Source organism: Notothenia rossii, assembly GCF_949606895.1.
Source record: "Notothenia rossii genome assembly, chromosome: 10".
Classification (NCBI taxonomy): Eukaryota; Metazoa; Chordata; class Actinopteri; order Perciformes; family Nototheniidae; genus Notothenia; species Notothenia rossii.
The window spans coordinates 18,020,205-18,046,494 of record NC_136908.1 but is presented as its reverse complement, the minus strand read 5'-3'; the positions used below and the strand labels follow the sequence as shown (position 1 = coordinate 18,046,494).

The 26,290-nt window shown below is 41.2% G+C and overlaps 1 protein-coding gene across 4 annotated transcripts in view; it reads left to right on the top strand.

Moving 5' to 3' along the window:
• LOC307021037 (RNA-binding motif, single-stranded-interacting protein 3) overlaps positions 1-26,290 on the top strand; it is a 258,107-nt gene that overhangs the window by 24,220 nt on the left and 207,597 nt on the right. The gene's annotated exons all lie outside the window — the stretch shown is intronic.

The following is a 26,290-nucleotide window of genomic DNA, read 5'->3' as shown; positions in this document are numbered from 1 at the left end:
TTCTGACATGAATTAGACCTACAAAAAAGATTGTGCATTACTGACTTTAACAACTGCTCTCTCAGTGTTATAACACAGCAGCGATTGTTGGTTAACACTGAGGTTGACTGAACTCCATTTGATAATTAGATGTGCCATGCACGTCGATGTTAAGTGTTTCTCTAATGAGTTTTAAATAGCAAAGCTAACCCACTATATAATTATGACAGGCTTGTTTTAATTATTTTGTTTAAGAACTAACTGTTTCTTCTACTTTTCCATAATAAATGTATTTTTATTGTAAGTTATTGTCCATATAAATCTGGGCATATTATATCTGTATTTCTCAGTTTATATAATATATTTCAGTAAACCTTTCTTCTGCACACCATAAGTGAAGCAGCATGTCAGCAGCACTGCTCCCTGCAACACTCTGTGTTCGAGTAACATTTGAAACATGGATCGAAATATATGTTTACAGTGTGTTGCTTTTCTTGTTTTGGATATTTCTTAGTTAAACTCACAGAACATATGACTAATAAGGGAGTTGAAACTATATCTTGATTACTGGTTGGAGACTCACACCATTTACCTAAGTTTCTTTTTTACCAAAAGCTATTCTGAGTTGTCTAACTAACCCCGACCCGGACCTGAGCTGTGTCTCGCTCCGCTCTCGAGGACGTGTCTCCTGAGTCTTTCTCTCAGACATCAGTCTCTCAGTCTCCTGTGAGCTGCCATCTAATCCTCCAGTCATCTGAATCCAGACCCTCATCTCACCAAGGTCGGGATGAAAGAGCATCTCACCGGAGCCGAGGTCCGTCCGTGCGTGGCAGGAGGAAAGGGAGAAGGCCTTAGTGCGAAATGTCAGTGCTTTTCCTGTGAAGCTAGGCTCATCAAAGTAGGATTAGTGTCGGCCTGATGGCCCCGCTGGACGAGCTGGCTCTGATGGGGTAATCTGATGCATCACAACCGATATGAGACTTGGAAGTGACACTTGGACAATACATGCACTGACACACACCTGAACATGCATGCACTTGCATATTTCTATAGCATTGTTGGTGTCTCTCGCGCACGCACTGTGACAAGTTTTGCTTCTTTCACTTTGGGGGAAAGTATTTCATCAAAGAAATGACTGTCTCTTTTTGGCTTCTTAATGCTAATACAGTAGTTATGAATCATTGATATACAGAGCAGCTTGCTAAATGGCACACTGCGGCATTCATCAGAAATGAATGGTTAAAGAAAAGCTTGAGAAATGCATAAAGGATGGAAACTATCCGTATTTGCAGGGTAGAGCTAACTTTAGAGCTACTTTGTTGTGATATACTTGTGAAAGTCAACATTCCCCAAATCACGATACACTGGGTACACAATGGTAAAGGTACAATTATATTTAGAGTTTTTATGCCAGAAGTTTTGTGCCTTGTGTTGTTTCAACGAGGGTGACGAGTGTATATGCTATAAGAAAGTACTGTTTTTGGCTTCCCACATCTCCCATCTGTCTCAACATCAGAGACCTCTGCCATCATCCAAATGCAAAATGTTCTCATTGTGTTGCTGGCGACGCCATGAGGTCATCATCATTTTGTAACGGGTAATTTGCAGTTCTACCATCCGGCCAAGACGATCAAAGTTTGTTTTGGGAATACAGTTTCAAAGCGTCTGATGACCAACCACTACAGTCTGTCATCCAGATCACATTGTTGATTGCACAAAGACACCGCAGTGTTAGTGATTCATACACCGGGGAGAGTTCAGCACCTGTGCCAGGGCCATTACAAAACTGCAGGAGAACATCCCACTTAATAGACCAAAAATGCAAGAATACTATCATCTGTTTGAAAGTTTGATACCATTTTTAAAAGCACTTTGAGTGAGCTTTCAGACTTTCTGAAAGAATAGGTAGTTGTCGTTTTTGATCAAAAGTCGGATATCTCATGGGAAATGAAACGGTTTCAAACGTTTTCATTTCCTACCACCCACTTCCCATTTCTGGGCTTTCAAAAACAGCTCTAATACAGTATTTACTGCCTTGGGACTAATGGGAGGCGCTGTGCACCATATGGTAGTTGAAGCTAAATCAACCATTTTGCAACAAATAAACTGCAAGACAAATAGGAACATCATTCTTAATTTGCAAAGCTGACGGGGCAAGAAATGAGAACAATACGAAGGCCGAGTGGCGTGCTCTTCATTAAGGTCTTTGTCCTCCACACATGACAAAGCAGATTGTGATTGTGGCACTGACAGGCTGTGGACAATTATAAATGATGTATTTATGGATTTTCAGTGTGATCAAATCTGAAATATAGCTGCTGTCAGTGCTAGAAATGCCTCCTATAGAGCTGCATTACCAGGGCTCGACTCAGTATATATTGTGATGTGAGAACCACAGTCGATTCTCAGTAATGGAACAGAGTTAAAGAGAATTTGTTTATAGAGGGGTGATTTATTTTTATTAGCTCTTTCTGGTTTTGTGTATTGTTATTGTTCCCCGTGCAGATTTATTGACTTCATCTGAATATTTGTAAAGAAGTAAATGTGTGCTGCTATGGAAGATATGTGACTGCTGTGTTTGAAAATGTGGTTTGTGGTTCCTTTGTAGAGTGCAAATGCATCCTGTTTTGAAAAACATCAAAAGACTTTATAAAAATAAAAAAACGGAGCAAAAGGGTGCGTTTATCTGCTCTCATTTAAGCTGGAGTCATTAGCATGTCCAGCTAGTTAGCTTGCCACATAAAGTAGTAAGGGAGCCAGTGCAAGGAATAGCCCTGTTTTGACCTAACAATATTAGTTGCATTAAAAAAACAAAGATAATCCATATCGCTGTATGTCCCGACGATGTGGACGCTGGTCATTATCATTTTTTGGCTTAATGTTCTTCATTGGTATTGGGGAAACATACAGCCAATACCCAAGATGGCTACACTCTTGTAAAGACTCAATCTCTTTGAATATGCAGAAATAAGCTGGCTGCCAAACAGGGTTAGGTTAGAGCTGCAAAGGTTTACAGGCAAAGCAAAGAGCAACTGAAATATGTATTTGGATCAGCACAGGATGAAGGAGGTCTTTTTTTTTTGCCTGAATCTTCAGGTAATGTTCCCTCTTGGCACAACACAATGTATTTAGCAACTGAACCAGAGTAAAAGTATCAACAATGTTTTGCTTTGAAATCAGGCTTAACTGGTATTTCTGCGTACAGTTGGTTGTTCTCTTAACTTGTGTGTATTCATATTTTCACTTTTCTGAGCTGCAAATGCATTTGTACCCACCCCATATGTTTCTGATTCAAAACAGCATTTTGGTTTATCAAACAGCTTCACATTTTCTAAGAGAAGCTTTTTTCCTCTTTGCTGAAAGCTTGATAGGCGCAATTTATAGTGAAAATGGATCGCGGTATTAAGCTCGGTACACATACTGTATCTTTTGCAATGAGGCGCCGGTGTGAACTTGGAAAGCATTGCAGAATAGGCCGGCTGCCCTGAATCAGAAATGTTTACAGAGATCACAGAGGAAATGAGGTAATTCGGTGGAGCTACTAATGGCAGAGTCTTGACAGAGGATATGTTTCATTTATCCTATCTGCATCAAGGTCGACGTGGCAATTACCACGGCGGGGAGAAGCTAAAAAAGAAAATCCACCGGCCCCAGCAGTGAATACACAACAAATCACCTGTGCTGTTCGGGGCAGGGACATTTTAAAACGGGTGATATAACGAGTAGCTCAAAGGCGGACTGTTTAAGCATGGAGGAAGAGAGTGAATGGTTTATTACCCAGCCTGGCAGAGTAGCTCTAAAAGCCCACTGCAAGCTCACACCTTTTATGTAGCTTGTACTCATGTGGCTGGTTTAGAGGACATGAAATAAAGCTCATTGTGTTTCCTGAGGGAGATATCCATTAGCAGTTTCGGATTACGATTAACAACCTTCACAAGCTTCACAATGGTCCCTGTGTTGCATCTGCATAATAAAGTGTTGGGGTTAAGCATAAATAGAAACAACAACAATAATCCTACCTGCTTCATTAGTATGAGAAGCACAACAAGGATTGGCCGCCCACCAGGCCCTCCCCCTCCTCTCACCTGCTGCTCAGAGCTGTCCTTCTTGATCCCTTCACCACCGCTTTCCCACTTGCCTTCATCTCATCCCCGTCGTCCTTCCCTTCCTCTTGCTTGTTACAGACTGTCAAGCTCGCAGCGCAGCACACTCACTGTGTTCACGCCGGCTGGTCAGCTCAGATTGGCATGCACAGTGTGTCTCCTGGACTGACCTGCCTGCCTGCGTTGCTCTCCTATTAAAATTCCTCTGCCAGATCCCCGATGAGGGGAGTGTAGCGGGGTCAGCCCGGCTCGCTGGCCTCTCTCCCCCCGCCTGCCTAATGAAGAGGACGCCCGTTGGGTTCATTATTAAAGAACAGCTAATAACAGACGGATAAAGATGAGTGATGAAGGGGTGGGGGCGCGTTAGATGGCCAAATGGAGAGAATGGACCTGGGGGGGGGGTGAGAAATGACTCACACGGTGAGATTTCCAGCAAAAATAATACAGATACAAAGGCTGTTTTCCCACATACCTTCACATGCTCTGAGGCATAGCTCTACTCTTACCAGGCATTCACGTGGAAAGCTTTTTGAAAATGATTAACGCAGTGGGTAGAGACTTTATTTTGGTTCACTGGAATTGCTCTAGTACCAAATGTATTATCAACCTTAGAATTGAAATGACTCATTTAACTCTGATAATTAAAATAGTTCATGACATTTGTATTGCTCTGAACAAGAGCTATACGACAGTACATTTTTGCTTTAGTATATATTATAATTTCTTTCACATTTTGATTCATTTTCTTATTCATTTTCTCACACTGCCCTATTTTGAAGCTTATTCTGAGCTGTCCCCGCACAAGAGGACACATTTACTATAACTACCTCAGATGCATGGCTTTTTATAGCATCGTTCAACAATATCAGGGTGTCCGCGGGGTCTTAAAAAGTATTAAAAGTTGATACATCAATTTAAGGCTATTAAAAAGTATTAAACAGCATTTTCCAAGGTATTACATTTTTTGTAGCTTGTTTTCAATAAGTATATAAATTGTCCAAAGAGGTTGTATTCTACAGTGTGCCTGAATGTAATCATTGCGTAGGTGTGTAGTGTGATTCTGTGTAGTTTATTTATGGCGTCCCGTTGGATGTGACGTCACCTGAACAGGACATCGCACGCTCACTGCTTGATAGCGCGAGAAGGTCCGTTTACGCCGGTTGCTAAACAAAATCGTTATGGGGAAATGCAAGTTTGCGCCCAAATGGTTGGAAGGACAATCAATACTGTGTATAGTAAATGTGAGGTAAAGTGTGTCGCCAATGTAACCGGTTAAAACTCAAAGTGGCGATGAGGTCTTAAAATGTATGGAAACTTGGAAAGGGTCTTAAAAAAGGTCTTAAAAGGTATTATATTTGACTTCAGGATTCCTGCCCTGAATATAGTACATAACATTGATTTACACAGGACATGCAAGGCTTTGAAACAAAACTTTGCATGTTTTGTTTAGTCTATGTGGGTTCATTAATTGCTTTGGCTACAAATTGAGTTTGTGTACTTCTCTTACAATTAAAACAAACAATAACAACATTCAAATTAAAATATGGAAATGCAAACATACTGCTTAATGTATTCATCCTACACAAGTAATTGCACTGTAAAATGAGCCTTAGTCACCCTGCAGTACTATTCTTGCTGTGGATTGGAGGCTTTTGGACTACAAATTGAGCCAAAATGAAGTCCCACTTGTGCCGTCGATGTAATGCCCGTGGGAGAAAAGGCGTGTTTACCTACATGTCTACTAAATATTCCAATAGTTGGCACTAAAAAATCCATATGCGCTCATTGCCTGCTTGTGCATTAATCAGGCCTTTGCTGGAGGAACCATTAATTACATTGGGATTATCATGTAACCATTCAGCGGACCGATATTAGGATGAGAAAGAATTTCCATATAGATACTTGTTTTTTCGAGGGATATAATAGAATTCCTTATAGCTGCCCGGAGCACATCCATTCTAAGCTAAGTGTGTCTGCTGCGAATGCTCTCGGTAAGTGATGTTGGGTATTATAAAGAATTACCTAAGTCCTCAGAGTCCTAACCCAGGTCCTAGGAAGTGTGTGTGTGTGTGTGTGTGTGTGTGTGTGTGTGTGTGTGTGTGTGTGTGTGTGTGTGTGTGTGTGTGTGTGTGTGTGTGTGTGTGTGTGTGTGTGTGTGTGTGTGTGTGTGTGTGTGTGTGTGTGTGTGTGTGTGTGTGTGTGTGTGTGTGTGTGTGTGTGTGTGTGTGTGTGTGTGTGTGTGTGTGTGTGTGTGTGTGTGTGTGTGATGCCTTTCCAGGTGTGGGATATTCACGCTTATATCTGCACAGTGCCATATGTCCCTCAGGCGTCCTGTCTCCCAACAAAGGCAAAGTTTAATGCAAATTACCAACAATAAACAGCCAAGCGTAGCAGCATAAATATGTATTGTGATCTTCACTGCAGTTCCATGTCTTTTGAATAGAGTGTCCATCTCATGATTCGATGAAAGTTGAGAAAAACAACAACAAAGATCTAATGCAAGTCTATATTTCCTCGAAACTAGCCAGGGATGTTTATATGGTTTTCATGCAGCGTGACCAGGGCTATTAGTTTCTGGTTACTACAAAGACGAAGACCACAAGGCCTATTAAAACGAGGTTTGCCAAATAATAACATCCAGATAGAATGTACTTGCAAAGAAAGCACTACTGGATAAAAGGTATTGAAGGAAGAACGTGGAAAAAGGAAATGCTAAGAAAGCATTTCCTTTTTTGTAAATTGGGGCACGCTTTACTCCACTTGCTTCAGTGAGACTGTAAAAAAGAGACTGCTTGGATAGCCCTAACAAAGCCGCACATCAGATCCTATGAGCCTCTGATGTTTACAGTCAGTCATCGATGGAATGACAACAGTAAGCAAAAACACAGCAGCTCTAAGGGTTTTCAAGACGGAAAGAAAACACTGAATTGTTGAAAGTTATATTCCCCCATGTAGACAGTAACAATTCATATGAGACATTATTCTGAAGAAAAACTGGTGAAATGTTCATATGATTCAATACAGAAATAATTAGAAGTTTGTTCAGATACCCCTACTGTAATCACTAAATGGAGAGAGTCTGTGCGTGTGTCTAATCTAGGTCACAATTGGAAGGCTTATCCCTGTGCAGAAAGTAAATCCACCCAACGATCGCAGAAGGCCTTATCCTACAGTTTACAACCGGGCCGGGTCGATATCCACAGGAGGCGCTCAAATAAACAAACCATAAACTCCCGGGCTTCTGCTGGCCTCAGAGATTATGGCTTTAACAATGATTAATTTTAACAACGTGAGCTAATTGTCTCCGAAACTTTAGTTAACGGCAAATATGATCTAGCCCTGGGTGCTTTTGTCTTCTGTAATAAAGAATAATGAGAAAAAGAATTACTGCTGGCACTTTTTTTTTTCATTGGGGATTTGTAGAGAGAGCAGAGGCCAGCAGGATGTGAGTCCGGGAACGAAGAGATAGACTATCTGTCTGTGCGTCTGTCTGCCTGGAAGGAAGGAAGGAATCGAGACTTGTGTTTGGCTTGAAATCAAATCTGAACCTCTTGATGAATGCGAGGGAGTTAGCCTTTTGCCTATGTGTTTTGTATCATCCTTGTTTCTTTTTGAAGCTTTGCTTTCCACTGCTCGCAGGCGGTGTGTCACATCTCACCCTTTAAGAAGGCATCCCATGAAGCCCCTGCATTTGTGTGTTATGATGGAGAAAGATATTACCCTCCCCTCCCTCCTCCCCCACTCTGTCTCCTTTCCATCTCCCTCCCTGTGTGCCTGCATGCATAGAAGTGTACAACACCAGTACAGCTGTAGAAAGCAGCTTGGCCTCGAGCAGTGTCTGTGATTCGCCTTCAATCTTAGCTGTGTGCTGGAACACCACCTGAGGCTGAAGATGAGACCTCTCGACAAGTGGCAGAGCTTAAACGCCCTCTTTTATCTACACTATCTCTCCCATAGTGCGTTGAGGAAGAGGAGGGAGGGAAGGAGGAGGGAGTACCGGCCTGATCTGTGCTGGCTGTTCTCAGACAGAGAGATGTGCACATAAAGTGTGTTGTGTTTATGTGGAGGAGGAGACCTTTCACACGGGCTGACAGCACACAGCATTCTCTGCTGTTGTATACCATGTGCAAAGAGATTCAATTCATCCGATGGGATGTGATCTCTTGTTTCAGCCTCTACCACAGACACAGTACATTCTCACGTTCTTCCTTGTTTGTGGAATGAATGCACAGTATTTGGTATGACCAGTGCGGGCTTGTATGAGATTAGTATTGTTATCACATTCCTCCTTCACCAACGTGCAAAAAGGCCCTGACCTTTTAACATAATCACTCTCACCTACACAGCACAAGCGTATCCATATTGTTCCCTGCCTGCAGTCCAAGGCACCTGAGGAGAGTCAGTAGATTTATTAAAACGTATTAGTGCATTTGGATTGAATATGTACGTTGAACTTTAGACACAGATTAGTAAGGGTTGCCTACTTAAAACTAACCATGCATTTCATTTGGTGTGAAGCCGGCACCTCCATTAATTGAAAAGGTAGTATTTTCTAGTGAGGAAATTGGCAAATGTTTCTCCGTATATTCCAGCAAATGCAGGAGGAAACGGTTCAAGCTCCCCATTTGAAAAAACTTTGTTTATAATTTAACCACAAGTCCGAGTGGTGGACGGTTCAATTCCTTAACATTCCTAGGCTTTGGGCCTTGGTTCTGTATGTCATTGATGGGAATAATGACACATTTTTCTCTTCACCACCATGCTACAGACACCAATGTTCCAAAAAATTATGTTTTTTTGGCAGTTATTCAAAACACATTATACATTATTACACAAAAACATTGTATAGGTTAGAGCCAAGTTTTTTTTCTGGCTACATTTTTTTAAGTTCATCGTTGTGCATACTTCCTCTAAACGGTAGCTGTTCTCCGGTTGATTCCCACAGTACACTCCTCTGCATGGCCTTGTTTACAAAGATGCGCTAAAGAGGATCGTTGAACTCGAGGGCAAACCTTGAGAAAATACATTTGTGGATGTGAAGGCTGTTTTAGTGTGCTTCAGAACAAATACAGAAGTTGAACTACTGAATAGGGGGTCAACAGGACTTACTGTAACATGGCTTTAAATGGATGATGAAAGTCTTTTCATGTTAAGTGCTCAACATGCTTTACTTCTTCAAAAGCTTCTGAAGCTGCAGTTACCAAAGACGAGTCTGATGTTTATTATGTATTGGTAGCATTAGACGAATGTCTTTTGTCCATATACTGTGTGTAACAGTTTTTATCTTAGCACATGAAGGCCTACTTGTTGCCCCGATAAAATAATGTCCTTCAAGAAGAGCAAACCTTCCTTTGTTTAACTCACACACTCAAGCAGACTCGAGCCTTGGGGCTGCAGCATTCATGAAGGAAACGAGAGGGAAAGAATGACAAGCTAGCCAGATATGAATCCTCTCTGCTCCGTACGTCCGTCTCTGTCTCATCAAATGAAGCATTAAAGAGAGCAGTCATCTTCAAAATAAAAGCAAGGAGAGTTCTTAGGTTATCACCTCATTAATTTGCCTCATTCTCAAAAAGAGCGGGCAGTATGAATGTGCATTTCCATCCAACATTTAATTAATTTCAATCACCTCGGGGTATTGTGAGTCCACTTCTCTTTCAAGCATTTCACTAAATGACCCTTTCTGGGCCATTTCACTCACTTTTTTTCAATCTCTCTCAGGCCCCACGCTCGTTCTCTGCCTTTGGTCATGAACGTCTTCATCTTTCTGAAACACTGAGAGCCTCTCTTGGATGATGACTTGTTGCTCTCATCTTTAACCTCCTGAGAATGCAATATCATTTGGATGCAGTTGAATCCTCGTCTATATCATGTCCCATTTGTTCATTTGTAAAACACAAGTTGGAACACAAACGGAACTAGAACCAAAAAGCAAAATACTAATGAGGTAAGGTATATATGATAATATTGCAAAAGAAGATAAAAAATACTTTATACATTACTTGAACTGAGTCTTACAATTGTGCTAAATCGAATCACAATATTTAGCATCACAATACATAGAGATAATAATTTTTGACATGGTTGTTCAACCTTAGTCTGCATTGTCATCAGCATGCGCTCTTGTTTTGTATTCCTTAAGACATAAATGACAGCCTCGAGACCCCAATCTGCCTCTCAGGGCTTTATACGTGAAAAGAATTGGATGGGCCATTGAATCCAGCCTGGAGTCTTCTAGAGGCCTATGGGAGGAAGCAGGAGCACATTAAAAGTGCTGATGAATCCAATCAGCCTGTTCACATGCATCCAACAAAGATATGCCGGTGCACTAAGCAGCGCTACTCAAGGGCTTAATTAGAAGGATGCTTGTGTATTGTTTGTTTTCAGGCATTAGTAAAGTCTGTGTGTCCTGATAATGGAATTGGCTGGGAAATGGAATCGTTTGGCCCTGCCTTCATGCTGCTAGGTCTGATACTGCTTGTCAACACCATTGTTTCCTCACCCTCCTGTGGAGCCCCTATCGATGTCAGCAAAGGAAGACAGCTCTACAGCGGCCAGCCAAGCCTTCAGCTAGCACTCGGGTTCAACTGTTAGCTGACAAGGCCCTGCCATGCAGGACAGCCTTTTGTTTTAGAATCCACCTCTGTTCAGCTGCTAGAGTCCTCCACCTTCACCCTCACACCTCAGATCACCCCCCCCCCCCATTTTATCTTTGCAAACAGTTTTTTTGGTTTCTCAGTGTTCATCGCAATACCTCACCATAACTTGGCTTTCTGACCGTTTACTTTGCTCAAGAGACACACAAACCAGCAGGTTCTTACTCTTTCGGATTTTCATTCTTTAAAGCAGCATGACCATAAATATCCTTTCAAAATACAATAACCACTTGTTGACTTGTAAAACACAATGCAAAATCAATTCTGCAATCAAGACATTCCCTGTCACTGGTAGAGAATTTGCACTTCCTGTCGGAGTTTAGCTATATGTTTAAATTCTCCTGCCACCATCAGCCCAATAGCCAGAAATGGAAGACATATCCACTTTACTTTGTTTCAGGTCATAAACCGTTTTACCCACCAAAAGTGCAAGGGACCAATCTGACTTCCTGTCATTTAAAAGCAAACTATGATAATCTGGAAATAAACACAAAATAAATACCGTGCCCCATTAAAGTGCCTTACCAAAGGTGAGCATGAATTATAAATAAATGTATTACCATATTAAATCAATTCAGAAATACTGTCTGTTTTACACAGGGCTAGTGAGAGATGTTTTGCTGTCATGGACGTCTTTGAAGTTTCAGGAACATTTGAACAAAATGAACGTATATTTCTAACAGCTGCTACTCATTGTGGTCTTTTTATTAACATATGATATGACTGTTACAGTTCATAGCAGTTTAGTTAGAAAGTCAACCGGCCAATCCACCCACTGATACGGGAATAAGGGAAGCTGAGGAATTCTTTCACTGGGTGAGGCAGGAATTCAATCAGTGGGACTATGGGGCTAGGAAACTGGGCATCCGACACAGTTATGCTTCAGCACTTTTCAATTTGTGCTTGGCCTGCCTCAGCCTCCGGCCTGTAGCATATCATTAATGAAAGTCATATTAGGCATCCCTGTCATCCTTAGTAATCCCTCTCAACCAGTAGGAGGTTTCATTCGGTATGAGAGGCTAATGTTCACGGCCGTATCCAACACACGCTCTCTTCCTCAAATTCTTCTTCTGCCTGCCTATACCTACTGGTTCTGTCATGGCTTAATGTGCCCCAGCTGCTGTAGAAGTCCCAACTATGTTCTGCTATAGAAACCTTATGAAATACAGAGGATGCTGGAAACGATCATCCCTCATTATCAGTTTTTTTTGCTTGTGAGTATGGATTTTTCTGCAATATCTGTGATAAAAATAATCTGCTGCCCTTTCCCTTGTCCTTTCCCCTGACCCAGCCCTTTGATGATCATCGTCCTAAATGATTCATGATGTTTATGCTGCTCTCTTCATTGCTCAAGCGCTTCCTTGTGTGGTGTAGTAGAGGTCATGGATTCCTACATTTAGATGGATTTCTTGAGCTTCCTCACTTTGCGACCTTAGCCTTTGGCCAAGTCCCTGATAGAGTAGTAGCCTGGTCTGCTCTGTTGAATCTTTGCCCTTTTTGGTGAGCTCCATACTGTGAGGGCCTGCTCATGTTACCAACTCGAAAGTTTCCGTGCATCTGAAAAATTGCATTTTGGTTGATTTAAGTGTTACTTATCATATTTGTGCTTCTATGGTGCAAGTCAATTCACTCTCTGGATGCAATGAGTTCAACCTGTTAAACCCCAAGCCTGTTTTTCAGGTCTCAGGCTCGAACATGACATGCCCAGAACAAATAACTATATCTTCACTTCTAAAAGAGGTAAATTAATAATCTTTTTTCTCAAAGCAATAAAAAACCTGTGAGTTGGATGTAGAAGAGTCAGAATCAATGTAGATGTTTTTATTTTAAAGTAAAGTCAGATTCAACATAGTAAAACAATCTGTGTATCTACCATCCAATTGTTTTTCTTTATTAAACACGTAAACGGAAGAGCGTTTGAGAGGCCTTTATGCTTTTTGCTTTTTACCTTACTAAATTGTCTAATGGTCCTTGGAGCGAGGGGCGGGGCGAAACTCACGGAAGTGATTTCAAAACAAAAGCGGTGATAATATTATAAACAAAGGGAAACAAGGTGAATTTAGCGATCACAACAAAAACGGCCAAGACACATATTGAGCCCAGAAAATGAATGTTATTAAAGGCTGTAAATATAATAAGCCTCTGTCTAAAATGGACAACATTGTTAGGAGATTTAAACTATACAGCGATTTCTAACTTCGGTCAACTCCGCCGCCTCTCGAGTTTGTTTTTTCAAATCAGCTGCTCTTCATCCCTGCTATATTTGACGAGTGATACAAATATGTTTTACCACAAGTTCTGAAGAAAACTGACTCTGTTGGACTCTGTACTAGTTTGACTTCTACTAGAAATAAAATGAAGTACTTTATGTGTCCGTCCAAAAAAAAAACATTAGGAGAAGCTTTAGAAATCCAAACTCTAACATATAAGTATATACCCATCAAGATGGATGCAAAACAAGTGACATTTTACCTTTTTTAGAGAGGATTAGAATTATTTTTTGGGTGGATTTGCCATATCTCTGGAACCCATCGGTTGATTTTGGTGATTGACACCTCTATTGAACTGTTAGAGCCAATAGAATCGAGTGGAAGTTCCTACATCCATCTAAACATTACCATTGCTGAATTATAGTGATGCGCAGCCAGCATGCCCAAAACCGGAAGCTCTCTTAAACTCTATATGAAAAGTACGTTTATTGACATAAATATGATGATGGATTATCAGTAATCATTTCAAAGTGACACAGAGACATTGGATTAACCTTCAGCAGCGTTTATATGTGTTGTAATGTCATTGAACACAACTTTTGATCAGAAAACAGCAAAGGTAAGACATATTTGCCGTTTTTGTCCCGTAAAGTGAAGTTGTGTGTTTTTCTTTGCTGGCTTTCGCCGCTGTGAGTTTTGGTCGCACAGTGATGGAACCTATACCATTGGAATCTCAGCTTTCATATGATATCTTGTTTGTGCAGATCCAATGAAGTATCAAATATTGCTACCGTGAGTTATGTGCTAAGTGCGTTAGCACTCTTTCGCTTAGTGCTAATTCAGACTCTCGGCGTTAGTTGTATTTTGTTTCGGTAAATTGTTTTCATATTTTCAGTTAGCTAAGTTTCTTCCCGTTAAGTGGGTATGACACATTAATAGGTTGTTAAATGAGCCCTGAGCCCTGAGACACAGTTTTGTGAACATTGTTGTGTTTTGCCCCTCGCACCCAGGGGCATGGGGTTTAACAGGTAAGGGATTTTGCTGCACAAGGTCAAAATCCAGGACAGAAAGCTGCATTTTCGGTTGCAGAGTTCGACGTGCATCTGAACTCTCGTGTCCCAAAACTGCTGCTGCTACCTGTCGAGCAATCAATCCCAAAAACAGAATTTAGGCTGTTTACACGTACGATCACTGTGACTGCTCAGCAAAATACCACACTGTGTGATGTCCCTCTGACACAAGCAACGTCTGCTGCTCCAGTTACTTTATTCACATTTAAACGCATAGAGCATGCATTTTAGACATATCTTTTTCGGATTTTCTTTTATGCCTCTTTGTGTCTCGTCAGATTCTTTTGACACTTTGACAGATTAATACATTAGCAACAAGTATTCTGTTTCTGGATCTCACTTTAGGGGCTCTATGCTTTCTCCACGACTCTTCACTTGACTTTGTTGTCAATATCATGTCACCTCTCTTAGCCCGTAGCTCCGTTTTCCTACCCAGGCTGTCAAAAGAAATCACTCATATATCTGCCTGAGAGATGGGATGTCCTAAAAGCAGTGTGCATTGTGGTCTGAACTGAATTATAAGACAAATGGAAAAACAAGAATACCAAGAAAGGTTTGTGGTCAATGACTTGTAACAATATGTATTGTTACTTGCTTCACACAGGGCATAGACACGTGCACACATTCAGAAGTAGACGTCATTGCTATGTGTGTGTACTGTGAGTAATTCAATTAAGTCTGGCAGCAGTCTTCTCCGCTTTCTCACAGCTTGAGAGGCTACATAAAAGAGGGTGTGGAGCATTTGGAAAGTGTGATCCTCCATCTGCAGTTGCCTACATGGCCTCTCTCAGCCCCAGAGGACACATGCTGCAGAAGAAGGAATTGTGTTGTGCAGTGAAATGCATCTTGCTACTTAAAACTTTGACCACGGAACATAAACTAAAACCCTCAAATGATAGTTTGATCAGACCCTATGAACTTAAAGAAGACTTGCGGTGTGGATTCGGAAGCTATTACTGTTTGCCTGACAGAATTACAGAGATTGATGGCTCGGACGACCATAACTCATGAAGTTTCTGGAGCTGACTCAGTGTTCCTGGCTGTACCCTCCCTGCTGGCTTATGATTTATTGTTAGTTTGGCCATTTGTTAAATGTTGGTGAACACGCCAGTATGCCCCAAATCATTTTCCCCCTGAGAAATGATGACAGGAGCTAAAAGTGATCTTCATTAGCTGACACATATTTCTTTTCCACGCTGTGCACAACATGTTTTCTTTAGATGAGCTACCAACTGAATTGCACTATTGAGCACTATGTGCTAATCAAAAATCAGCGTATAACTAAAAAATGAATAACCAAAAAGTGTATGTCCAGTTATAAGTGGCAATTGGCACCAGCCTTACCAAATAATCTCAAGCAAAAGGTATCACCCCACCACAGTCGAACGTAGAATTTAAACATTTGTTGAACTACAAATGTATCTTGATAAAGCTTGACCTGGCTGCACCATCCACTGATCTCAAGACACTACGGTGTATGCATTATCTTTGGCTGCTATAATTTGCCTCCCACTCATGCCCTGGGATTGGTGTTTTGTGACTGTAGTGATTGGCTCAGCATGCTATCATGTGCTGCCAGAAGAACGTGTTGTCATGTGAGTGAGGCAGAAAGCCTCTTGGTACTGAGTGCTATCACCAACACCATGAGTAGAAAATATTCACGTTTCTCTCTATCATTGAAGGGCAGGCACAGCGCTTGCACTTCAATAACTCAATTAATTACTGAAAGTACTGGTTAAAGTACCCCAACTATTATCTCGCTTCGGTGCTTTCATAACATCTTCCATAACTGCTAAGTTGGATTGTGCCTTTAACGGTAAGGGTGTAACAAAAAAGGAACTGTGACCAGCTGAGTTTCAGCATCTCTGTGCAGAGTATCAAATTCCTACCAGGAAGTCTAAATGGCTGAGGATGTTCAGAAGTGAATTTCCCCCTTTAAAACCAAAAGAGCATTACAAAAGAAAAAGAAAAATAACATCATCTGACAGGTGGTGGTGCATTGGTATCACAGTACAGTCCTTTCACAACAGTGACAGTATAGCTGTCTAGCTCTCCCAGAGGGCCAGGAGCTACTGTATTGACATGTCCCTGTGTCAGCGGTCTAGAGGAGAGCTGGAATGTGCTCATGACTCTACATGCGTTCTCTGTTATGCTCCACTGGGGTGCAGAGTGGCAGGATCAGTCTTTTTTTTGTTGGAATACAGCAAAGCAGGAGTTAAAAAATTGTAACGTCTGTCACTAAGTGAGCTGGTGCAGTTAGCGATAAAGTTACACCATTGGTTGGTCGAGTTTGAATTCCCACAACGGCCGTTCCTCTTTCAAAATGCTGAAAATGTTATTACTATATTTGAGATTTTTACAAATTAAACCAGTCTTCAAATACTAGTCTCAAACATAGCTTAACCACGTCACCAGCTCCTTCAGTACATTTTGAAGAGAAGGATTGCTTGGACCATGTGCAGATGAATAACCATTTAGAGTAATTATACTTCTGCTGACTATCCCTGTAACAATGTGGCAACAAATTAGCATATCCACTATACATGGTACAGCTACAAACTTTTTCACCGCAGTCCTTGTCGCCTGTATTTTACAAATTGACAGTGTGATATAGAAATGGTAGTATTGGAGATACATCATGAGAGATACACATTGTGAAATCATTCTCCAATCTTAAGTTGTTCATTGCCATGACTAACGGCCCGTCTACACTACAGACATCAAAAAATCTTGAAGCTGGGCCTGTCTGAAGCTTGGCGAGTTTTTGCGACCAACAACCAATCACATGAATCTCCCGCCCCCGACATACAAAGCAATAGCAATGTTAAAATGAAGTAAACTGGATATAAACTCTCCAAACAGGCGAAAAACCTACCAGTTTCACCCACTGTCTCTGCCACCTCCCTCCATGCCTGGTTCCTCCGGTTTGTATCCCGGTAAATAGTTCTGGTCGTAAAGAACCGGGTGATTTGCTACCGTAATATCTTGTTTGGAATATGAGGAAATGAACTGCGGTCTGGCTCTCCCAGCTTTCACGCGGTTTGATTGGCTGCGCTTGCACTGGCGGGATTTGCATAAACGGGATTTGATTGGCTGATGCCAAGCATCAGCCAATCAGATGCTCGTGATGCTTGCAAAGCCATGCCATGCTCCCCACAATGCAGTTCGGTGAAGATTAAAAATCTTCTACGTCACCCCATTCAAGTGAATGGGCGAAGCGTTGAAAGCATTTTTCGATGCCTGTAGTGTAGACGGGCCGTAAGAGTGCACACTTTTTAATTGGCAATGAAGTTCACTAAAAGCACTGTAAACACTTCAGTAAAGCGGCTTGGCAAAGCTTTTCGTGTCCTTTTTAAACGTTTGAGTTCAATGTGACTAAAGTGTTTTCGCTGCCTCGGCCTCACAGTCACTTACCCGTTTTCACTCAAGGCTGCAGGGCAAAGCTGAAGGTGTTTACATGTGTCCTCCGGAAAAAAGCTTGATCCGACTCCAAACCATAGGAAAAACTCTGAGTCCTTTACTTGGAGGATAATTGTCTGTTCTTCTTCAGTGGAAATCAAAACAAAGCCCAAGGTTTAATAATGATCTGTGTTCATAACTGCTTCTCACAGCAGCACCTCCTCAGCATTTCAGCATAGTCATATTGCAGGAGGCTGCCTCATATTGGAAACTTGCTCAAAACTGTGTGCTCATCTCAAAACTATAGAGTTTTCATCCGTGCGCAGAGAGAAGACTTTATTGAATTTAAAGAAAAATGATAACATCATGTGGAGACAGTGTGCAGAGAAAATAGACTTTTATCAAGAAGTGTTGTTATTGGAGGACTGCAGTGTTCGCCGACTTGCTCGCAACTTGGTTTATTTTCTCGTGTCTTAATTCTTTATTTCCAGCCTCCACAGGGAACAACAAAACAAAAAAGAAATGTTGAGCCTGAGAGGAGAAAATAGTAACTGTGTAGAGGACGATGGCGTCCATCTTTTGACCCTGACCCTTTGGGGGTTGTCTTTCTTATGAGTAATGTGAATGTGTCACTTTTCTTTCCCGTATATGTCTGTGGTTTGTTTCGAGTGTGCTTCAGTTTCAACAGCCTTCTAAATGGAGTATGACAGGTGCTGATTGCGATATTTACGCAGAACATTTGACTTTTTTTGCCCGATTTCTTTTATCTTTCCCAACACTTTTTTGTTTGTACATGCTCTACTTTGTTTCGTAATGCCTGACAGATGTGCTCGTTTGAAGGTGTATCAGGTTTCCTGGAGGTGGGAAGGGGGTACTGGCCTAGAAATAGTAGCAGCAGTAGGCAGCTGTAGTCCACGTCATCCTTAGAGGTGCTGCAGCAACCCGAGCCCATCTGGAGAGAACAGAGAGCCAAGGACACTGCAGAAGAGGAGAGCCTTAAACAGCCTGCCATGGAAGACTCGATATCACCTCAAAGAGTCGCTCTTCTCCTCCCATCTTACTCCCCCTCTCTTTTTCCCGTCGTCTCACTTCAGTACACTGGGACGGATGCGTCAATGAGACAAACTAAAGTGCTGCCTTGTTCCGCCAGCAGCTACACTGTGTACACATGTGGTTTCTATGGTACCACCACTCATTTTGTTGTCATTTTTAATTTGTAGGAATATCTGACAATAATAGCAACAAAGGCTGGCTAATTATGATCTATATCAAGATCAAATATCATATAACTGCACTGACGTTGTTGTTGTGTTTCTATGGAGGAACACTGAATTGTCATAGAGGGCTTTGCTCAGAGTTCAAATCCTTTCAAACTTGTTTACCGCTGACCTTTTGATGCGCAACCAATCGGATGGCAAATGTATGTAGCGGCGCAAGCTAGCAAGGCTCTGCGCCAGACCTCATGCTGAGCAAAGGGCAAATCACTAATGCAGCTTAAGTCTTGTTTGTACCTCATTTCAAAACAGATAATATATACAGTATTTTTCTTGGTAAACAGCTAGTCAGTTAAAGAAAAAGAGCTGTTGGCTGATTGGTTGGTTAATCCTCTGTTAAGATGTCAGCTTTGATTGTAGCCATTGTCAGTTTATAATAATAATAATAATAATAATAATAAATGGGATTTATATAGCGCTTTTCTAGACCCAAAGACGCTTTACATTATGAGTCAGGTCGACAAACAAAACAAGTTTATATACGTTCTTTGTAATTTGCAATATAAGTTAATATCGGTAAGAGAATCACAACATTGTTTATTGTCTAAAACTACTAACAGCTCTAAGGAGATGGCCTTAGAAAACACTACATGACTCGCTAAAGAAGTAGTTGGGAAATCAATTGCTAGTTCTTGCTAATTAACTGGCAGTTTTTTTTATAGATTGATTGTTAATAAAGAGCATCTTAGATGTATTAACCACCGTTGTACCACAGCGTACTATGCCCATAAAGACCGCCTCTCACTTAGCGATCATGTGCGGCTATTTCTACATTGTGTAGGTGTTTGTTTTAATGGTACAGAGTTCCAGAAAACACTCAGGATTTAGTGTGCTGGAACTCGCAGCCCTCAGGCAATCAGAGGCATCCGTCATCCTCAGTTTATGGAGTGATGCAAGGAGGAAGAGAGAGACTGAGAGACAGACCAATGTGAACATACAAAGTGACAGAGCCAGAGAAGTGGGTGTATAAAATACATACATAGGAAGAGAATAAAATGTCATTGTGAAAGCATTTGTGTGGAGGTGGGATCCACTCAGCGGCCCCAGTGGGTAAACAGCTGTAATCATAGTTTAGCAGCAGACATTAAGAGTCTCTTTGCTGCTGCTTACAGGTTGTAGTACTGTGCATTAAACCCTGGATTCTCCGATTACAAAACATATGGTTATATACTCGTATTATATTTAAGTCTGTGGAAGGTTTTTAATTTCACATTCAGTGATAAATAATTGATGCTGTAGTAACTTATTCATTATTATAACTTTCACTTTAGTGTATATGACATTATCAAATTACCCAGAAGGACTTCACCAGTTCACAACATGGACCTGATCCAAAATTGACCTGGGAAAAACCTACCTGCCTCGGACCTCCATGAATTTAATTTCCTGATCCAACAGGGTTCCAATATTAGTCAAATATAGTCCAAAATGGATCAAAGTAAAATCAAACAGACCCAAATATTAAGAGAACACTGACACAGGCAGCAGTATGGTGAACTAACATCAGTGGGCAACATCTGTGACAATACATATCCTTATTCCTGGTTACTAGAACTTGGGATGTTCCATGATCACTCTGTTTTGTTAACCTAATGTTATCAAGTAATGAATGGTATAAAGCACAAAAAAACAGCAAATGTTTACACCTGTTGGCTGTTAGCAGCAACTGTTTGTCACTGCTGCTATACTAATAACTTAAACAAAAGCTAAACTTGATACATTTCTTTTATTTGATGATATTTGATCAGAAGTTTCATTTCCTTTTCCTCTGCGAATGTTCCATCACTCGGCCTTCATCTCCCCCTAAAGTCACCCTGTGTAAATGTTTATGTCCCCTCTCCACTGAGGGGGTGGATGCTGCTTCTCCTTGTTAGTCCAAAGCATAGTGGGGGTCAGAGAGTTGGTGGTGGGAAAGAGAGCATGGAGTACCTCGGTGTAGGTGTTATCAGGAACGGGCCACTTCAATAAAGTGAGTCTGTCTGTTAGTCCGATCACCCCCCATGTCTTTCCATTTACATAGGATGTCAAGATGTAAATGTGAGGCTCTACATCCGCTTCACAGCAGCAGCCCCCAGGCTCACGGTTCATCAGAGCATAAACATGTGTCAGGCCAAGGAAAATATTTGGAGAGAAGGATTACAGACACAGAAAGTTGTGAGGTTTACTTGGATCTTCAAGGGTGGAAGGGTCATAATATTGTTCTTCAAAAAGGGTCAAAAACTCACTCTGTAAATGTCTATCTTTGTGTTTTTTTATTTCTCCGTCTGTGTGCAACTTCCTTTCATATCCCATTCTCCTTTTTCGACACCACAAAAGATTCAGAGCACTTTTTTAGTATGAAACCATTCTCTTAGAATAGTATACACTGTCTTTTTAAGCGGGAATACATATACAGTGTGTTTGACAACCTGATGCCTTTAAATAAAAGTGCATGACATGAGGAAGGTACTTTGTGTATCCTGTTCATCTCTTGAGAGTGAAGCAGATTCTCTAAACAGATGAGGTCACCACCGTTTGTACGGGGACTTCACAGTCACACTGAGGTCAATGCAAACATCTGTACACTATTCACCACACTCTAAAGCTAGAACAGCTGTACCGTACTGCTTGTATGAGTTGCTGTCATCCACTGGGGGTAACATGTCACCCTCTGACCCAGTTGCCATTGGTTACCACCTTCTGTGTCCCTCCAGACTTTACTCTTACATCGCAGAAGTTTATTTCTTAGAGATGACAAGACAATGTAGAGAAGAAAAGAGGGACGAAGACAGAAGCAGAGACAGACGATGTCAGGTCGTGGAGACACCATGGCTAGCTTCTCAATCGCTTATTTCTTCCCCTCTTAAACTTGGAGCCCCTTGAAACCTGCCAGACTTCCCATACGCCAAATACAACACATGCCCTGCCACTGCGTTACCTTGGTTACGCTTGAACTTGCTCCTCCAGTATCAGAGAAAGGATGTACAGAGGTGGCGTTCAGCATTGTAGATGGAACTTCTGATGACCGTAAGAGACGTCATTCTGCCGCCCGCTGTTAACCCAGCATGTTGGGCGGCGGGAAGCTGACTTGTGTGAGAGGATGAGGACTGGCAAAGGAGAGCTGCTGGTACAGAGGAGGCCATTTCACGCAACACAGCTTCCAGGAAGTCAGTCATCAGAAATGCCAAAGGAAAGCTGCATCTCTTTCATAGCCGGCCAAACGGAGCAACCAGCCGTGGAGGGCCCTCTAGAAGACAATATCCCCTAACTAATGCCATCTGGGATGACTTTCCCCGTCCTTGTGTTCATACCTCCCACCCTTAAACCATTCATTTCAACCTTCATTTCAAATATGCTTTGGGCCTTGGTTATTTGGTTGTTTGTTGTCCCGTTTATTTGATAGGTTTTTGAATAAGACCAAGTTTGGCGGCAATGCACTGGAGCTTGTTTTTCTACAATTGCTTCGTGACAAATGGGAATATGGAGATGACACAGAGAGGAAACGGAGACTTTTTGGCAGCATGCCAGTGTCTTCGAAAAAAAGAAGAAGGACCAAGCCAAGATAATGCAGGCCAACAGGAAACATTTAGATTTCAATCTGTGATCTGTGCATTTCTGACTTGCGCTACCCATGAAGCCAACAACAGCTGTGGGCACAATGCCTTCAGGATGATCAGATAATCCCAGTACAGTATTATTAAAGGCATAGAGGAAGGAGAAAAAACACAGGCACAAGACTGTCATAATGTTTGGTATTACACCTTTAGATAAAGGTTAAGATACAATTAGATAACCTGTCAGGAAGAAATAACAAGTGTAAAACAAAAGAAAATCTGTTGCCTAAGGGGGTTTGATTCATCCTGCAAGAAAGTCAATATCCCAAGCTGAAACCATACAACTGTAGAATTTCACTGAGAGCCATAAAGATGTATTCCTTTTAAACTTTGTACAATACAAAAGCAATCTGCTGTCCTGAACACCATACCAGAGTTGGTTTTTGTTCTATTGTGTTATAGATTTCATGGCGGAAATATATCTTGAAAAGCAAGAAATTGTTCCGTATGATCATGTTATTCCTTTGAGGGAACCTCATGGGGAGTTTTCATTATCATTATGGGGTCACACCGTGTTCACAGAGAAATGACTCTAGTGCATGAGGGAGCAGTGTTCTCTTCCTTTATTTTGGTTCAGGCCTCATCATCTTGGCCAGATTGACTGACAGATTTGAATTGGTGTTTACCGACAGTTTAATACATTATGTTGTTGCACATTACATAAAGAAACCATTTCCATGTGAGAAGCAGGACGCACAAGAGTTGTGTTATTTCGAAAAGTTCATCCCCTGACACCTTTAACTACGCAGTGTCACCGGGGAGAGAGGGCACGGAAGGAAATCACTTAACCGCTGACAAATGGACTCAGGAGAGGCGCAAAGCTCTGGTTCATCTCAGCGTATTAATGGAGCCCCAACCTCCTCTCACTTTTTCATCGCTGAAGTTGAAGCATTATTCCGCCTCGACTTGCATGTTTTGTAATAAATGGTGCTCATAGCGTCCTGGCTTGCTGAAGTACTTACATTTTTCCTCTCCGTTACGCCAAATTAATATCTTGTATCATGAAAATAATACACATCCCTCTATTTGTGCCATGTATTATGCTCTAAGGTTACACACTGGAAGAATTATTTGTATGTGAACCGGCTTTGGATCAAAGCAATGCAGCCTTAGGGCTTCAGGATACATTTATAGAGAATGACTCATTGCTCTTAAAGCATGGATATCTTTATTTTAGAAATATTTAAATGTGAAGTGTAGTTCCCAGCCCTAGTTTCTTTGACTTAATTTAGATGGGAGGTTTTATAAACTAAATATGGGCTAAAAAGATGAGCTCAGCTTTACAAACTAGCTCCCCTTCAACATTATACTTCCTGTTTACTTTCCCCAAATACCTAATATCATGGAAGTTGGCTCAAAACTAGTTTGTAAACTTAGAGCATGATTTTCCCCAATCAAAATAAGAAAAGGAAAGTAACGTAGCCCTCGAACGGCAGAAAAGTCCTCACTTGTTCCCCCTGCTAAAGAAAGAAGATATGATTTGCTCTTGTTTAAAAAAAATAACACTGAAAAACACAGATTTGATTCAACCGCAGCACACTCTGAAACATAAACACATGAATGCACTCACACACACACACACACACACACACACACACACACACACACACACACACACACACACACACACACACACACACACACACACACACACACACACACACACACACACACACACACACACACACACACACACACACACACACACACACACACACACACACACACACAAAAACATCTGTTTGTCTGCATGTAAAACATTCCCCCTAAGAGGGGGAAAAGCTTTGTGTAACCAGATCCGATTGGCCCTTATATAAAATGGAGAAATATGGGCGGATTGTTGCTCTGTGACGAGCCGCTGAAAGACTGTGACATGAATCTGAGTCCGGGGACCAATCATGCATTTCAGTCGAGGAATGTCAAGACCCTCAGATATCAGCCTCATGTTGAAACTCAGTCCAATCCCTGTGATTTGAAGGGTGGATATCTTGTCACTCATGCAGCAAACATCACAGCCTAAAAACATTTTAATCAATGGTTGTTATCTCTTATAAACGTGTATATATAAGAAACATTTATAATGTATCTCTCCCTTGAGATATGGTCTTTAACACAGCACCGGGGTATAGAGGCATTTGTTCTAAACGCCTTGGCTGAATAAGCCTCATTTATAAGGCCAGTGGAGGTTGTTGCATGGCTTGGGGCTGCACTTAAACTCTATGAACTTGCAAATACTTAAACTAGAGGCCATGCAGCTTAATGTACCATACTTGGGGCTGTTCCTTCCCTTCTGGCTTTTACATTGGCTGTAAAATATTGTGAGAATATTTCTATAGCACTCAATAACTTGCTTCAGTGAGGCGAGGCTCTAAATGCTTATTTGTCGTTGGTCAAATATATCATGCCCACACACTGTTTTCAAATGTTGACCCTATGACTAAACCTGTCATTTGAAGCCTGGGAGAAAATAACAATGAGTTGGAGAAAAGCGGAAGAAACACACTTTTCGCCCCATTTTTTGACACTGTTCAAAACCTGGTGATTCAAATTCAGTTCTTCACATAACTTTGTCTATTCTTTCCCAGAACCTACGGCTTTTATTACACCAGTGGGCCTCTTTCATGCACCTTTATGCACTCTGCTGCACTGTATAAATGCATTTATCCTGCTTTGGGAGAAACGGCCGCCTCCTGTTTCATATTAACATGAACCCTAAACCTGTCTTTATATATTGCATGTATTAGACTGAACTTTGGCTTACGTTTCCCCCCTCCGGTTCTTTCGTGATGAAGAATACGAGACTGGCAAGCTTTCTAAGCACAGCTGTGAGTCTATGTTGCTGCCAGCGCTCCCCCTCACTATCCCCTGTGTGGGATGGCCTCTAACCTCAGTGAAAATTCTACAGGGGCTAAAAGAGCCTGTTAATGCTCACTCATGATGTACAGCTGTGCTTCATTCAAGGTGGTTTCTCTTTGCTCTCACCATGTAAAATGTCAATTAAATCATGGAAAAATGGTCTCAAGATTGCATCATATTTGATATAATCATGAAAGATCAGAGCAATATATATATAATTTAATAAAAAAACCTTAGTATTGGTCAAATAAATATGTATTATATATTTCCTTTAGATCTCTATTCAACACACTAATTGTATCAAACACTGTGGAGCAATTAAACATGAGTTTCATTATTTAACAACCTATGACTGTTTCGTTAGCAGTATGTCAAAAAAGTGGACAGAATAATGTCCGTGGCCAGATTTAAGTTCTGATCTGCAATAAAAACTGCTTCTTTTGGCCAGCCAACAGTTATTACCTAAACGTTTTAAATTCAATTTAAAATCCTTACTTGGGGACATTTGAACTGTCAAAATTGGCATTTGTTCCTGAATAATTTACTTTCACTTGTGTGTACGCTGAACCCCTATTGTAGTGTGTATAGATACATTATAATGATGGATAGTATGCTCTTAGTCTACCCCTGTTTGTGTGCGCAATACATTTTTGAACAAATCAAACCGGCCCTGCCCTAATTAAACAAGGTTTGATTATGGTTTATTTAGCTTATGACATAGGAGAAGCAACCCGTAAAGGAACACTTAAAGGGGACCTATCATGCAAAATGGACTTGTTGATGTCTTCTATACATAAATATGTGTGTCGGGGAACTCACGCAGCGTCAGAAAATAAAACCCTTTCTCTTTTTCTCCGTACCCACATCTTTTAAAAACGGGGGTACAACGAGCGGATACAGATTTGCTGCCGATATTACGTAATTTCTGATGGTGGACCCACAGAAAGTTGCTATCAGAAACAATGCCTGACGTGTTTTGGACGTAATATGGTATTTCTTTACATTAGCAAGCCTCGCTGACACTCAGCGGCGCTAACCTGTTATGAGACCCATAATATATGCCTAAAAATAGCATTATAGGTGCACTTTAATCCTCCTGTTTTTGTGAAAAGTTTATTTTTGAGATGCATTGAGTTCTTTGTCTATCCAA